The sequence below is a fragment of the Chaetura pelagica genome, unplaced genomic scaffold, assembly GCF_000747805.2.
Source record: "Chaetura pelagica isolate M959 unplaced genomic scaffold, ChaPel_1.0 scaffold285, whole genome shotgun sequence".
NCBI classification, from domain to species: Eukaryota; Metazoa; Chordata; class Aves; order Apodiformes; family Apodidae; genus Chaetura; species Chaetura pelagica.
Genome location: NW_009953481.1, coordinates 862,102 through 879,796, shown reverse-complemented (window position 1 = coordinate 879,796; position 17,695 = coordinate 862,102).

Genomic DNA, 17,695 nt, shown 5'->3' with positions numbered 1-17,695 from the left:
TTGTAATCAGAGGTATCACCATCATGACATGACACATCATGACCTACAATGTAATACTTTATAACAGTATGTATGAGAAGCTTGACTTGATAGACATTTTTCATCTGTTAATGACAAATTAGGGGCACTTCTGAATTATTCATCTACAGTCCTTGCATATGTTTAAGTCAAATTGATTTTGATGCCATACAAGTTTCAAACTTACTGTGGGATTTTTGCTTTTGTCTGTAACTAATGTCAGAGGAATTATATAATGAGACTACCAAAATCAAGAAAAGCTTTAATTCAATGACTGTTTGTAAGTGTATAAGTTTGTAAGCAAAGCAGTAAGAATACCAGGTTCAGAGCAGCCAATGATTTACCAGACTTCATTAAAGAAAGCTTAAAAATTTTAAAACACAAAGCAGTGTTTCACTGTGGTTTGTTTACTCTGCTAACCTGCATGTAATTAAATTATGTATAGATGCTCCAATGAAAATGTATGACTTTCAATGAAGTTGTACAGGTTTCTATTTATTGTATTAATTCATGCTGATATATACAGAAAATATAATTAATTTAAGGAGAGACAAATGCCTGCTTAATAAAACCAATGGATTACAATGAGAGTCAATCTATTTTATATTGATGAGTTCATTAGCATTGGAACATTCTATTTACAAACCAATAAACAGACCTTCATACTGGGATTAAAAATCAGCTTTGTTAGAGCAGCTCAGCAGTAGGAATCAATACAGCCTCTGGTTCTGTAAATCTTCCATGACCATCAAACCTTTTCTCCACTCATGAATGTCCAAATGGTGCAGCCTTTCACACCAACTCAATGAAGGGGGTTTCTGGGTTCTCTGATCCATTACCCTCTGTAAGGATGGAATTCATCTCAACCTAGTAAAAAAATTAATCTGTTTAAAATCTGTATCCAGGCTAATGAAATCTAGGCCAACTCTGTTAACAATAGAAAAGGGCAGAGATCTCCAGAGAATGCCTTGTTACTCCTACTGTGAACACAGTTTAGCAGAGTCTAAATTATCATCTTAGGGCTTCTACTTTTCTCTGCTATTATAGTTGTGGCCTAGATGTCTAGCATCTGCCTTTTGGGTGACGCTGGGCATAGTCTTTCCTGTTCTTTCTTCTGGTAAAAGTACTGCAGAGGTGAGTTTTGGGAACAGAAGTAACTTAGACTGGATATAAGGAAAACTTTTTACCTACAAGGACAGTCAAGAAGTGAAGAGGTTGCAGAGATGTTATGTATTCTCCAGCCTTAGAGTTTTTCAAGGTCTGACTGTATAAAACCCAGGGAAACTTTGCTTGACCTCATAGCTGATCCTGCAGTGAGCAGGAAGTTGGACAACAGACCTCCTGACATCACTTCTAAAAGAATTATCCTTCAATTCTAATTATATTTATCCAGTATTATCTGTCTATCAAACTGACTCCTCTGATGGCATTTTAGGTTGTTCACAGTGCACGTCAATCTCAGTCAACTCAGCTGGAGTTTTGCCTTTAATTTCTGTTTAGGATTGACAAAGATTTCATACCAGTACCTACCGAGCATCTGTTGAGGAGGAGCATTTAACTCACTTTCTTGTTCATCTTTAAGCACTATCTTCCTCTTCAGAAGCCTACAGATGTTCTATGATGAGCCACACAAGAAAATACAGAACTATTACGTTAAAGTATCATTTATACAAATGACTGTTTTTTGAAAATTCTTTACTTTGGTCGTTTTACCTTCCTCATCTACTAGATTCTGTTTGACTAGGAGAGAGGAGAAGACTCATGAAATACATCATCTTCCTCAGTTCAGTGGTCAGAAGCAGCTGCAGTCCCTAAGCTGCCTTGATGCATGTGGGATCTTGGGCACCTGGAAGGGAGAGGGCAGAATGTGGGACATAAGTGCAGTGAAAATATAATGCAGCAGGTCTCTGTGTGTGACATCTGGAGATGCTGAACCCCCTCTAGAGGTTTCAGAGTCAGCACTCCAGCAGTGATAGCCCTGGGGCTGGGTATTGTTCCTGGTGATGGTGTGGCACCACACAGCGACTCCCTGGGAAGCGAAGCTCCGAGCCAGGCACAGCTTGCAGCTGCAGCCCTTCGGAACACAGTCAGCAAGACTGAGTGCTTGAAAAGGCAGAAGTTCTGGAAAGAAGGTAGGAGCTAAGAGGCAAAATCAGTTTAGCAAGATTAAAAAATGATTAGACATTTATATGAATAAGAATATGCCTTATAATTACGCTAACTAGGCTAAAAATTATAGGGCAAACAGCCTTAATTTCAGACATAAGATGATCACCAGCTGGGGACAGGCAGATATTTCATGTCATGGTTTAGTATTACACAATCAGGTGCATTATGAGGGTATTTTTACCTTCTTGTAAAACGTCTGGCATAAGACACTGTCATATACAGGATGCCAGACTAGATAGACCACTTATCTGTACTGTTGTGTAATTCTTTTGCTACTTTAGCTTCCAGACTTAACTGACTGATTGAAAATATCTATGAAATTGTAGAGAAGAGAAGAGAGATGTTATTTCTAATTGAAGAACTTGCTATCTTTCACCACCTGTTGTTTGTACATAAGATGATAGGCTTCCAATCACAAGATTAATGCCCAATTTAGGCTGGGAAAATAGCAGCAAATCTGTCTGATTCTCTTATTTTAAACCCCTTCATGCTCTTCAGAAATATCTTACAGTGCCAAGAACAATTTTGAAAATAAATCATAGGACTTAAAAAAAACAACCTTCAAAAAGCTGCATCTGTCATTTGCTTATGCAAAACTTTCCTTGCAGCTTCATGAATAACTTTGGTTATATAACTGCTGTAAAACTAAATGAGGGTCCTGATTATATAGATTTTTTTTTAATCTTTTTTACTTTGTACAACAGAAACATATGCAACTGAATAGAAGCGCAAAAGTTAAAAATCTGGGTTCAACCCTTACTCCCTTATTTTCTTCAGCATATTATTTTCCTCTAAGCTAACTGCTGTCTTCCCTTTTTCCTTTTTTTTTCTAGTTTACTGATTCTCACTCATAATGCCCACTGGAAAATGTTTACTTTCTTTTGGAAGTTAACAAACTAAAAATGTATTAAAGTTGAAGACATTTCATAGCAATTACCTCCTTTCCTGTAAAAACAGATATAGCTTAAAACTAATTTTTCCATAAAAAAACATTTCCTATGAAATTTCAACAGCCTTAATGAATACTTGCTCTGCTACATCCATTTGTAATCCATTTTGTGGATCTGGAATAGAGCCCAGGTCCTCATTCAATTAACCCCTCTAAGTTTGCTAAGGATAACAAGATACTTCCAGATCCTTGACTGGTTAAAGTTTTGCTGAGATCACACTTCTGTGAAACACTTTTACTATCTAACCAGTTTCTAGAATACTATTACAGATAACAGGGAGAACCATAATTAAGCATTCTTATACCCAACTTTAGCAATTTAAAAAATAGGTAAAGCAAGACACCTGTATATTTTCATAATCAGTAGAACGAGATGAGCAATTCAAGAGCAGAAATGAACTTACCTTTTTCAGGAACACTTAAAATAGTGGGATACATCCCAAAGGAGATGCTTCTCCACCCTTCCCCAATAAAAAGCCTAGAAAACTAGTTGAGCCTGAGCACTTGTACTCAGTTCAGCTGACCACTCACAAGCTTCTAAGGAGTATACAGGTATGAGGACTGATCTACAGATCAATGGTCTGTCTAGCCCGTTACTTTTTCTACGGCACAAGCAAGAGGAGATGGTTTGGGGAGAACTATTGATGCTCCTAGATATTCAGAACTTCCACAACAAGCTCATAAACCTGCTCAGATATAGTGGGATAACTCTTCCCTTCTGGACAGGCAACTGGAGATCAGCCATGATAATTTCCAATAATGAAATAACTTGGAACAATTATGCATAGGAAAATTTTGTAGGTAGCTAACATTATAAAAGATAAATCCCAATCTGTAATCTTAAAACTTCATTAGCTGCCTGGTATGAATTACATGGGTGTTTCTTATCATCACAGCTTTTATTTTACAAGCTTGCTGCTTAACTTTGTCAATAACATCACTGCTTTTCCTATCTGAAGTTCCTAACTGAAGTTCTGATGCCCACAGCTCCATATTTTTCCTGGTTTCACCCAACTCATCTTAACATGAGAACAAGGTTGATAGGCTTGCAAAGCTGTTACCTCTCAAAAAGAGTGCTTAGGATTTTTTTCCAGAATTTCCTAGTGTTTCATAAATGCAGACAGAACAGAGAAAGTTCTTCTTAAAAAGAGGTGGGCTTGGGGCTGATTAAATAACTTCATCTAGAACTAATCGTTTCTCCATGAAAGAAAGAAGAAAGACTTCCATCAAACTACAGTAAGGAAAAGGAATCACCCATTATTAATCAAATGCTTGTGCCCCAAACCAATTGCTCTTAGGCCCTGAATTATATAAGCATCCCAAAACAGAAAAGTATTTAAACATATGCTTAGAATTTCAGCTTGAAGTCAATGGGACTTAAGATATTAAGATTAACCAAGTGCTTAAGTGACGTGATATATGTGAAATAAAAAAAAAAAAAAAAATAAAAAAAAAAAACAACTTACTTGCTTTTCTGAATTAGAGCTTAGAAAACAAGCAGAAAAACAGAGAAGAAATTAGCACTGCACCTCTAACTTACATTGCACCCATTTTAGACTTTGCAAAAGGAAAGAATATGCATTTTTGAGGAGGCTTTTGTAACCTTGTAAATTTGGACTGACGAGGAGCAAAGAATAAGTAATTCCTGTGTATAGCTCCCACCTCAGGCACTAGTATTCTTTATAGGCCAAAGCCTCACATGGGACTGCCACAGAGAAAAATGCACATGTAACACACTTAACTCACATGTGGGACATTAGGAAAAGTGTTCAAGAGGGCAGCTGTAGCACAGTTTTCCACAGGTTATAGTCTCTTAGATCTGTCTGTGGCTGATGACACATGGAGGGTCTTTGTACACCTTGCTGCACTGATGATACAATAAAGGGTTAGGGACATTTCAACCAGATAATTACTATCTTTATACAGTGAATAGTAAAAACATAGCTGCTTTATAATTCAAAAGAAATCCTGAGCGCTTTGTTCAATTGTTATCCAGTCTCTACAGCAGAAGATATGTAATCTATTGATACACTTGCTAGGTAGTATTACCTCTGTATCCTACAACTAATACCCAGAATAATGACTTTTTTGTGTGTCTTTAATGAAGAGAAGTAATATTGAATTTGTAAATTGTTTTAATATTTTGTTGATGTCTAACAGTGTGTTGAATATTTAATGGACATCACACTCTAGAAGAAAGGCAGCAACATATTTTAGTAGACTTTATCTTCTTTGTGAATTTTTACAAGTATTGATTTCCAGATATTAAAAAAAAAAAATAAATCCTAGTCTTACTATGGTTTAGTTTAATCAATTAAAAAATATTTTTACCTATTTTTCTCTATTTTAATGATGGTTTGAACCTTAGGAGAACATTTTCTTTTTTCTCCTTAAGAACAAAATTAAGTGGAAAGTTCATCTCAGACTTACTTTTTTTCTATATCCAACACATACTTTGAGCCAAAGCAGTCATTATTTTTTACTCCGAAGGAAAAGAAAGACTACTCTTCTAAAATATTCAGTAGTTTAGGAGACAGCTATTGAGGGAAAATAAAGTTTGAACCAAGAAAACAGTGAGCCACAGGTGGGTTTCAAATCTTCTTTCACAAATAATTCTCAGAATATAGTTTAAATAAATAAATTCATGTCTGTTGTAATACTCCTTCCTCATATGCTAATAATGCCTTCAGACAGCCAATTTAGGAAAAAATTCTCTGATTTATGAACTCAAAAATGTTTATTTTTTTAAAGCTTAATGAAAATCTCTTTCTAGTTCATAAAATAATAATTTAAAATAGATCTTCTAAAGATTGCATGTGAATTATTTCATTATTTTATTTTATATTCTTCAGTCAGTTTTCTGAGCAGATCAAGCAATCTGCTAGTGCATTCTTCAATAAAACATCTGTAAATCAGCCTTTGAGAGAAAATGAATAAAACACTGAGTGAAAGCTCTGTCACTTTGAAGAGGGATGAGAAATATTTCAAGTCTCATGGTTGAAAAATAATTCCTGATTACACTCAGTAAGGAACTCAGAAACACTAGTTTCTACACTAAAAATCACATCCATTCATTTGATTTTTCAACAAGTTAAAGAAAGGGTGTTGAGTTTTGGCTCTTGCTGGAAGTATGCACAAGATAATGATAAAACCCTCATGTTTAGTGTGCAGAAGCAAATGGGGGGGCATGGGGGGGAAAGTATTACCAACCTGTAAAAAGTTGTAAAACTGCTTACAGAGACATACCTGAAGTGGCATAAAATATTGAAGCCAACAGAACTCCAATAACTGAGCACAGAACTGAAGACTAAGGTGTTACCTCAAATGCAACAAAACCTTATTAATAGTTCTTGCTTGGAGTCTTGGTAATCCAAAAGCCTGTGTAAGCTCTCTGTATCAGGTGGAGTTGTGTGTTATCCTTTAAAAATACATGGATTCAGATATATTCAGAACATTAACTTTATTCATGCACATTCATAGAATCATAAAGTGGTTTGAATGGGAAAGGACCTTAAAGATCATCTGGATCAAATCCCCCTGCATGGGCAGGGACATCTCCTACTAGATCAGGTTGCTGAGAGCCCCATCCAACCTGCCCTTGAACACTTCCAGGGAGGGGACGTCCACAGCTTCCCTAGGTAACTCTTCAATCACCCTCACACTAAAGAATTTCCTCCTAATATCTAATCTAAATCTTCTCTCTTCCAGTTTTGATCCATCAGCCCTTGTCCTTTCACTACAAGCCCTTGAAAAAAGCCCCTCCACAGCTTTCCTGCAGACCCCCCTTCAGGTACTGGAAGTCTGCTATGAGGTCCCCCAGGAGCCTTCTTTTCTCCAGGCTGAACACCCCCAACTGCCCCAGCCTGTCTTCACTGGAGAGGGGCTCTAGCCCTTGGATCTTCTTCATGGCCCTCCTCTGGACTTTCTCCAGGAGCTCCATGTCCTTGTTATGTGGAGAGCTCTGGAACTGGACACAGTACTCCAAGTGGGGTCCCACAAGAGCTGAATAAAGGGAGAGAATCACCTCCCTTGACATGCTGACTATGATTCTTTTGACGCAGCCCAGGACACAGTTGCTTTCTGGGCTTCAAGCACACATTGCAGGCTCATGTTGAGTTTCCCATCCACCATTACCCCAAGTCCTTCTCCTCTGGACTGTTTTTGATCCATTCTTCCTCAGCCTGTATTTGTGCTTGGGATTGCCCTGGCCCAGGTGCAGAACCTGGCATCTGGCCTTGTTGAATTTCATGAAGTTTTCGTCAGCTCAGTTCTCAAGCCTGTCAAGGTCCCTCTGGATGGCATCCCTTCCCTCCAGCATATTAACCTCACCACATGTGTATCATTCATGTATAAATGCATATATGTAAGCATTCAAAGATTAAAACTATTAATTTTGTTGACACGCTTATATACCAGAAACCCTTTTCTTAATATTTGCTTCCTGACAATTTTTTATAAGCTTGCAGAGATCACTTTTCATTACAAGATCAGCTGTGACACTTGAAGTAGATAATGCAAAACCAAAACAACAACATTCTTTGAAAGGATAAACACTTAAATTCTTATTTATTTACCATTTAGATGAAGAATCCATCAAAAACCCATTTATAACTCTGATGAAAGCTGAAAATCCCGAGAAAGCTGAAAATCTTCTGATTTCCGTAAAAGCATTAAACACTTTGGAGTTGAAAGCTCTCTATATTTAGCATCAGCAAGTTTATCCAAGTGCTTAACTGAGGACTTCAGATTTTGCCTTTTACATACTGATTAGAAGGTGTCCTGCTTTCTGCTGAGGTTCTAGAACTGCATCCTGTGCAAATGAATTAGCCTTAAGTGTGATTGTTGTTGCATTTGGGGAATTAGAACAGATCCTAGATATCTGTTCTTTATCCTTTTTGTTCACAGAATCACAGAACTGTTGAGGTTGGAAGGGACCTCTTGAGGTCATCTGATCCACCCTGCTTTCCTCAAGTATGTCCCTGCTAACAGCCCAGCACAGGTCTACCCAAAAGTCCAGCAACTCTCTTCTTGAAGAAAATGCTCAGGAGCAGGATCTCTGTCCCTGAAGTTCCCTGTCATCCTGACAGACTGTTGGATGTCTTTTCATCCAGTGACAACCTCAGCTGGCAGGATTAGCACCCAGGAAATTCCAGAGATGATGCTGCAGGAATAATTGGGTCAAGTTTCCTCTCAATAACTTTGCTGCCTTCACAATATACATCTCTTAACGCAACATCACTCCCCAAGAAGGTTGTTCTCTTCAACTCAAACAGGGCAGAAAACAGCTGAAACTGGTGTCTAATTTAAAGGCAGCTAATGAACAGCTATCAAACGGCAGTTTCTTTCTGCCATTACCAGTTTTGATTCAAACAAATGAACTGATGTAGAGAGGGTCTGCTTCTCATTGCCAGATATTTAGGTTTAAGCAATCACTCTTTTAAGGTTGTCTGGAATAACAGTCCTAATCTTGGTCTCTGACAAGTGCAAATGAGCAATGTCCCCACTGAAGTCCACAGACACACTGGTGCAGAACCAGAATGGAAATGAGAGCGAGCTGGCACATGCTGTCACTATTTGCCAGCCTGAGCAGCTATCAGTGAGGCAATACAAATGCATGAATGGTTGGAAGCTTGTATGCTCCTAGTGGTTTAACTTGCAGTGTTTTTTAAACGTTCCTCTCAATACCCTTAGAGGCAGCTGAAGTGCCAGAAGAATTTGTGTCAGCTCAGGCAATGGCACATTCATTACAAGAGCAGGGAGAGAAAAGAGTTCACTGCCAGGTGTAGCTGCTCAAGCACACATGCTTTCTGCTATTTTTAACCTACAAGAATATTAACTAATAAATATGCTTTGTTTCCTTACCTGAAAAGCCAAAACTAACAGCAGCACTGGTGAGTGCTATGTTGCATGCAAGTTTAAAAGTGTCCAGGTCTTTTGGCCCTCTAAAGAAACAATTAACTTGTTTACTACTTTTCCCATTAAGGACTGATGAGAGCAAACTGTGTACTCTTTCCTGGAACACAACAGCGTGGAACCCTCCACACAGTGTAAATCGCATCAGAGAAATTCTTTGTAAGTGGAAAGGAATTAATTGTTTCTGCCTCAAAAAGCAAGCAGGCATATATTGCAATTTCTTACTGAACAGTTCTACCTACTCAGTTTAGTTGAAGTCATCTGCTTATTCCAATAACTAAAGAAATTTTAATTGCTTTTTGTTCCTCCTATCCTGCTGCTCCAATGCAGTTAAGAGAGACAGCTCTGAATCCTGCTCTGTTTTGTACAACATAAATGGAATTTATGCTGCAATTACAAAATCAGGTTCTGCCTGCAGTTATGCCTTGTAACTCCCATGAAGAAAACAAGCTGAGTACAGCTGAACCCAGAGTGTGGGCTCTGGAATCTTTATTGCTGACAACAAAACAAGACCGAAAGAGAGCTCAGCTTGGCTTCCAGGCACAAGGCTGAGTTTTCTTTGGTGGCCCTCCTAGAGCCTAGTGGTGAATGCTTTAGAATAAGAAACAAGGGCAGGTGTGTCAGCAGGGATGACATCACCTACAGCTTTATGGGGTAGGAATTGACTACTGCAGAGAAGTGTTCAAACTCTTTAAAAAGTATTTTCCAAGACATACATGCATGTTTTCCACTGATAAGTGGGAGCTTTGCAACCACTTCTACTTCCATTTTGAAAATAAAATATATATTTCCAACAATTTTGGTTTATCTCTGGCTAGAAAGGTATAACTTAAAGGTTGCCAATGCAGAGAAATTGTCCAGAATATCTATTGCAGAATAGACTGTTCTAAAATATCTTTGTGAACTTGAAGATGTTATTTGTTCTTTGCTCATCACTGGCTCAAGATCATGAACTACATCCAATTTATTCTCCTGTGTCTGCTCCAGCAAGTCACTTTCAAAATAGTAACAACAGTCCTAAAGGAGAGCAAACTTTCATTTATTATTAGACATTCATAAATGTCCTTAAATCAGATATCTGAGTTAGAAGGCTGGTAATGTTAAGCCTTCCAGATGGTTAACATGAAGAGTAAGTATCCCTCTCTCAGCCTATTCTTAATACAAAACTCTGTCTGGAGAAATCTGTTTTTCTACTAGCTATGGAGAGCTCTTCTAGCTTAAGTACCTCAGTAAGGTCCAAAGTTAGATTTGATGAAACCATGTTGGGGAATTCCTTCAAGCAGCTGTTCTGGAAAGGTTTGTTTCACAAGATCTGGCATCCCTCAAAGACAAACTTGTCTGCAAGTGAGGTTTCAGACCTGCCCACACTTTCATACTGGTTGATGTGCACATCATGCTCCCTATTCTTCCTGAAATCCAACACTGGTGATTATGAAACCCTGCAAATGGTGTGGCTCAGGAGCTAATCTGGGCGTTGAGGTACCCTATAGAAAAAAAAAAAAACAAAACAAAAAAAAACAGCTAATTTTATTTTGGGTCAGATTCCTATACAGACCCATCACCCTGCCAAACCAGAGCTGGAGTTGGCACAAAGAAGGAGGTGGGGAGGATCACACTGTCATATGTGGAGGGCAATACTATCTTTCTGTGAGCCAGCCAGACTTCGATCAGCTCCAGGCAACAGTGAAACTGCCTCCAGAAGATCTGGAAAAGAGCCAGAACAAAAAGTCAAGATTTTGAGAAGGCTCAATATGTCATTTAAATTCTTACTGGCTCCATCTTTACATATAAAGCCTTTAATTGCAATCAACTTGGGTTTTTTTCTGTTTTGACCCATACTGCCACCTGCCCTCAGGCCGTGCCACACAGGGTGAATTTCAGTGACTCAGTATAAGAAAATGACCCAAAGACAAACAGATTAATTGCCTGAGCTTTCTCACTGAAGTCTACAGCTCTGAAAGGAAGCTCCCCCTGGGGGCCACCTATGTGGTGGTTGGCCAGTAATGTGAGGTACTGTGGAATGTAGTAGAGGAGTGGGATGAAAAATCCTGCTAATGGGGCCCATGCACATCCAGAAAAATTATCTGGTCCAGAAACTAACAATTCTCTGAACCACTGAGACAGCAGTTCACCCCAGTCTAGGTTGCATCTGTGTTCACATAGGTGACACAGTTAAAGTCAGCATTCCTTCATTTAACCCTATCAAGGATAAGTGTTGAACTGGATCCACAGGGCATTTTGTCCATCTTTCTGAAGCAGTTTGAGGACTTTTTAAATCATAATGAAAAATGAATTAACAGCTAATTAAATGCATAGATCATATATTAACTATTAATAAAGGGTTTTAATTAAATTAGGACAGAAAAGCCATTTCATTAGTCAAATTTCTTTTTCCTTTAATTATTTTTTATTATTGTTTAAAATTCACCTCTCTTGAAGCATTCTGAAGTGATTCAGTAGTACATCTTTTCTGGAATGTTCTCTTTCTGGCTAAGTATCTCACAGTTTAGGATGAAGGTTTGGGGAACGTCTCCTAACTGAAAGAAACAGAATACAGAATCACAGAATCTTAGGGGTTGGAAGGGACCTCAAAAGATCATCCAGTCCAACCCTCCTACCAGAGCAGGGTCACCCAGAGCACATCACACAGGAACGTGTCCAGGTGGGGTTTGAATGTCTCCAGAGAAGGAGACTCCACAACCTCTCTGGGCAGCCTGTTCCAGTGCTCTGTCACTCTCACAGTAAAGACGTTTTTCCTGATATTTACATGGAACCTCCTATGCTCCAGTTTGCACCCACTGCCCCTTGTCCTATCACTGTACATGACTGAAAAAGCCTGGCTCCATCCTCCAGACACTTGCTCTTAACATATTTGTAAACATTGATGAGGTCACCCCTCAGTCTCCTCTTCTCCAAGCTAAAGAGACCCAGCTCCCTCAGCCTTTCCTCATCAGGGAGATGTTCCATTCCCTTCATCATCTTTCTGGCTCTGCACTGGACTCTTTCAAGCAGTTCCCTGTCCTTCTGGAACTGAGGTGCCCAGAACTGGACACAATACTCCAGATGCGGCCTCACCAATGCAGAATAGAGGGGGAGGAGAACCTGTCTTGACTGACTAACCACACCCTTTCTAATACATCCCAGGATGCCATTGGCCTCCTTGGCTACAAGGGCACATTGCTGGCTCATGGTCATCCTCCTGTCTACCAGGATCCCCAGGTCCCTTTCTCCTACATTGCTCTCCAGCAGGTCAGCCCCCAACCTGTACTGCTACATGGGATTGTTCTTCCCCAGATGCAAGACTCTACACTTGCCCTTCTTGAATTTCATCCCTGCCCAACTCTCCAGGCTGTCCAGGTCTCACTGAATGGCAGCACAGTCTTCTGGTGTGTCAGCCACACCTCCCACTTTAGTGTCATCAGCAAACTTGCTGAGGGCACACTCTGTTTCCTCATCCAGGTTGTTGATGAAAATATTGAACAGCACCGGTCCCAGTACCGACCCCTGAGGGCCTCCACTAGTCACAGATCTCCAACTAGATTCTGTTCTTTTGACCGCAACTCTATGACTTCTTCCTCTCAACCAGTTCACAACCCATCTCACTACCTGATCATCAAGACCACACTTCTTTAGCTTATCTACAAGGATGCTGTGGGAGACAGTGTCAAATGCTTTACTGAAATCAGGATAAACCACATCTACTGCTCTACCATCATCTGTCCATCTAGTTACTTCCTCATAGAAGGCTATAAGATTGGTAAAACATGACTTCCCCTTGGTAAAACCATGGCGACTGCTCTTAATGGCCCCCTCATCCTTGATATGCCTAGAGATAGTGCCAAGAATAAGTTGTTCCATCACCTTTACAGGGACAGAGGTAAGGCTGACCAGTCTATAGTTACCCAGGTCCTCCTTCTTGCCCTTTTTGTACATTTGCTATCCTGCAGTCCTTCGGCACCTCTCCTGTTGCCCACGATTTACCAAAGATGATGGAGAGTGGCCTAGCAATGACCTCCACCAGCTCCTTCGACACCTGTGGGTGCATTCCATCCGGACCCATCAATTTATTGATGTCCAGATGGCAGTTTTTAGGAACACAGAAATCTCTGTTGAAGAGTTTGTCTAAATGAATTTGTCTGTGAGATTCATTTCCCAGAAAATAGCATTTTAGACCATTATAGCCTCTTCAAAGGGACTTTGGAAAAATCTTTCTCAGATTTCAGTCTTCTACTGTAGGCAAGGTTCAAAACTTTCCATTGTTTTATGCATAAGTTCTTCAGCCCTTGATCTTTCTCTTTCCTCCAGTATTTCTCCTATATCTTTATTATTCTTTTTCTCCACATCTTTCTCAGTGGTCCCGTTCCAATGACCCATGTTTACAGTTAGAATGCTGACGAGTGTAGGAGTCGATCAGAAGATCAATATTTTCTCAACATTGTCATCAGTGACTAGACCTCAAAATCTGGACTAACCTCTCAACATGAGTTTGCAGTGGCTTGGTGAACTGGCAATTATCAGATGCAGAAACTATGGAGAACGGACTGAGGTACAAACAGTGCCGGTACATGGTACGAATCTATTCTGCTGGAGCAGCAAGGCAAGAACTGCTGTCAAGGAAGATGGATCGTGTTTGCTGTGCCAACACCAGTGAAGCCTCGGTTGAACTTTCCTCATTATAATGTTATTATAATACAAAACCACATCTCCTTGTAAGAAGCTACCCACATCCAATGCTGGCCACACCTCAGACACTCCTCTCTGGGCATGTGTGGAAGCCTCACTACAGATGGGTGGAGATTCACACATTTCCATGGGACAGAGGTGGAGTGGAGGTGGGTCCAAGGAGGAGCAAGTTGTGCTACCCAGAATAAAAGATGGTTCCTTAGTAAATGAACTTTGAAGATCTTTCCCACCAAGAGATCACAACAATCAAAGAAGATGCAACTAAAAGTTTTCTGGATTCGGGAACATAGGGATGCCTTTGGACCCATGGTCGTAGCTCTTTTCCTCTTTCCCCCCCTTTTTACCATATCTTTTCTATTTTTCTTCCTTTCTATCGCATGCCGCTTTACGGGCAAGACCAATAAAGTCATCGTGTGTTGATAACTTAACTCCCTGGGCTTGTTGCCCTTTCATTTTTGGGCTTCAGGATCACAGCTGAAACGAACCATCATGCATCCACTGAGGAGTGGACCGTGACAACATGTCCCCATTACTCCTTGATTCCGTATCACTAACTGGGGATCTCTGCATCCCTACAGCACACAACATGCAGTGGTTCCAGCCCTCTCATCTCCATACTTTCCAGCATAAAACTCTTCAAGTGAAGTACTCATTCATTCTCCTCTCAGTCTTGCACTTTCCTAAGGCTCCTCTAGCTTTCTTTTTTCTTTTTTCTTTCTACAACATTACAATTGCTATGGAATTCATGTTTCTGTCAGGATCCATCACAAGAGCAATGGATATATCAAGGTGGTCAGATATTCATAGTTCAACGTTATTTTTAATTTCCCCTCTCCCTGCACAAGGTCACGTTCAATGGCATCTGTTAGTCCTCTGCATTTGTAATATCTCTATCTCATCTTCAGGTTTTACCCTATGAGCTCACTGTTGCACTGGGCATGTTGTGAAGTGCCACTTAGAAAAAAAAAAGTGCCCAAGTATGATGTTTTCTCCTTGGTGGAAGCTTTCTCTATGTAACAGATCTGGTGTCAGTGCTGCAGCACAAGCTGTGCTGACAGTTTCATACCCACGAATTCACACACAGGTCTGCCAAGGAGAAGCAGCTGTGTAATTGCTGAGGTCCCACGGTTTGACTGTTCGTCAGTGTCGAGGCATTTGGGGCCCCTATTGTATTTATCACTGCTCCCTGCAGATTGCACAGGAACATCACTTTGAATTGACAGAACACAACAGGGAACACAAAATCAATGCCAGATGTGCACAGATTTCTCTGAACTCCTCACACTACTTTATAAGGGTGGGAAGAAAAAGCCTTTTTTTTTTTCTTTCCCTTTCACTTTATTTTTTTAAAGTGACATGCCCTCCCCAGTGACACAAGCTGAAATTGTTTAGCTCTGTTCATGCAAAAGAATGACACTCAAATTTTCACAAATCTGGACCTGAAACCATTTATATAACTCTTCCATGTTTTTGTTACATATATAGGCCCATTACAGTTGTATTAAAATAATAATCAGACATCCTGGCAATACTTTAAAGAGAGCAAGAAATACAACTATTTTCCCCTTCTAAAAATGAAACATGAAGATTTGATCCAAAATAGGCAGCTATCTGCAAAGACAAAAGGAATTCAATAACAATAAGTCAATTTTTAGATGCCAAACTGGGCATTCCATCAAGGGGTCGGCCTTTCAGAAAATCTCATATTTTGGTCTGTAGGAAACCAGCTTCTTCAAGGAGTTTCCACTTACTCAATGACTAAGGCAACCAGAATCACTAGGCTCTGGTGAAAATCACTTCTGTGTTCCCCTATTCCTCTAAAGAAAACAGAGATGCTTTTCTGAGAAATAAAACTCATAGCCATTATTTTTTCTGTCAGGGAAGCAATTTGGCCCTATATTTATAAACACATTTTACACTGACTTGCAAATACTTTGTATCATACTGAAAGAAGGCAAACTATTTCTGAAATAGCTTTTTGCACATATAGTCTGATTCTCTTTTGCTTTCTTTGACCATTCTATTGCTATGCTATTGATTTTTGCATTAAAACAGAGACACAATTCCCAACAACATACATGTTTAAAAGTACAGAAATCTTTCCCTTGCCGGAATTGGTTCCCCCTTTTCTGACTCCATTTAATGAAATCTCAAGAGCCAATTGCTACAATTCTTGTTCAGGCAAGACTCCCATTAATTCATATATGTTACCATAATAATCTGTTATGAAAACAGCAGCCATATCAGGTTATCGTTTTCTAATATCATTACATGGAAGAGGAAGGAGAAGGGAATGTATTGTAAAGAAAATAAGCTTTTATTGTAAACCAAAACCATCCATAATAGTTAGATACATCTGGGAAACATTCATGATTACTAAAAGGAAACTAATTAATGTCTCTGTTTTACCTAGGTACTTTTCAGATTGCAGATTTTCTTCTGTGGGATTGTCTCTCTCTTCCCCCCTTCCATTCCTAACAATTCTAATTGTTTTACTTGTCAGCTTGATCAAAGTATGGCCTTCAGTGATTTCAAGTCCTAAGCCCATTCATCAGAACGTCTAATAAAAGTGTTTAACTCTTTTATTGGTAGACAGAGGTACAAAATATGGGGCCTGGGAAAGATCAGCCACCTCTGACTTTACCTTCTTGGTTGTCATATAAAGGTATTGCTTAGCCAGTGACAGAGGGGCCTTGTTTTGTGCCCTCAATAAAATGAATCCTGGTGGAAAATAACACCAAAGATGGCTATTCTTCTTCTGAAAAGTATTGTCTATTAGAGCCTTCCAGAAATCCTCAAAGGCCTGTTCAGACTTCAGCTATATGTTGCCTCTTGCTTTACATGTCAGAATGAAGATTATCATTGGGATGTCACATCATAATTTAGAGCACTACAAATACATCTCTGGCTGGGTCCAGGACTTGTACTCCAGACTGAAGTGCTGTCTTGTTTCTGGGGAAGAACAGACAGACTCAATACATCCAGCAACACAGCTATATATCTCATCAGAGGGAGGGCTGCAGTATGAACAGCAGGATTAGCTGTGGTGAGCAGATACGAGTGAACATTGTGTTGATTAGAACATGCCATTTCAAGTGAACAATGTATCTTTTTTCCCCCTCAAGAGTCAACTTTCTGTAATCATCTGACATGATGTATTGATTTCTTAATTTTCTATAGCTCAGGTGATAGTGCACTGAAACTATTTAAATAAGGAGCCTGTGGTCCATCACAAGAGATGAAATCAAGTCAGTGACACCAATTTACCACAGAGGTTAGGAACACAAGATAATACAGTAGTATTTTATATGAAATATAAAAATATAAAATATTAAATTAAATATAAAATATGCTGATTTTTTCAGTATTTGGACATTTTCTCAAAACTCAAATTAATATTAAATTGCAAGTTAAGAGTGTTAATTTCGCAACATAAACCAGATCACTGAGCATCAGCCGTTCATATGAGTATCTCATACAGCATTAACACTAACAAGTCCAGTAGCAACACTTCAGTCTGCTTAGTGCTGCAACCATAGCACTTAAAAATACTTTCAAAACACTTATTTAAGAAACAAAAACACAGCTGAAATATTGCCTTCTAGCAAGGAAGCACTTCTAAAAGTTGGCCCAGCTTTAAAGTATAATCATTTTCCTTTATCTCTGAAAAAGACTGTGAAAAAGGCAGAATAATATCATTATACTAGAGGGAAGAGAGTTGCATCAGCTGTACCAGGGAACTTCTAATGACATGAAAATCTAATAGAAATCATAACACTATTAAAAATAACAATGTGATAAAGAGCAGTGTATCTCCACTTCTCTTCAGTCTTCACCAAAAAATGATTAAGTGTGAGCAGAGATTTAACTAAACTATATTAAATGGGGTGGCAGTATTACCAGCCAAAGGAAGAAAAGGCTAATGAATGCTAAGAGAAATTAGGTATATCTGTGTCAGCAGGA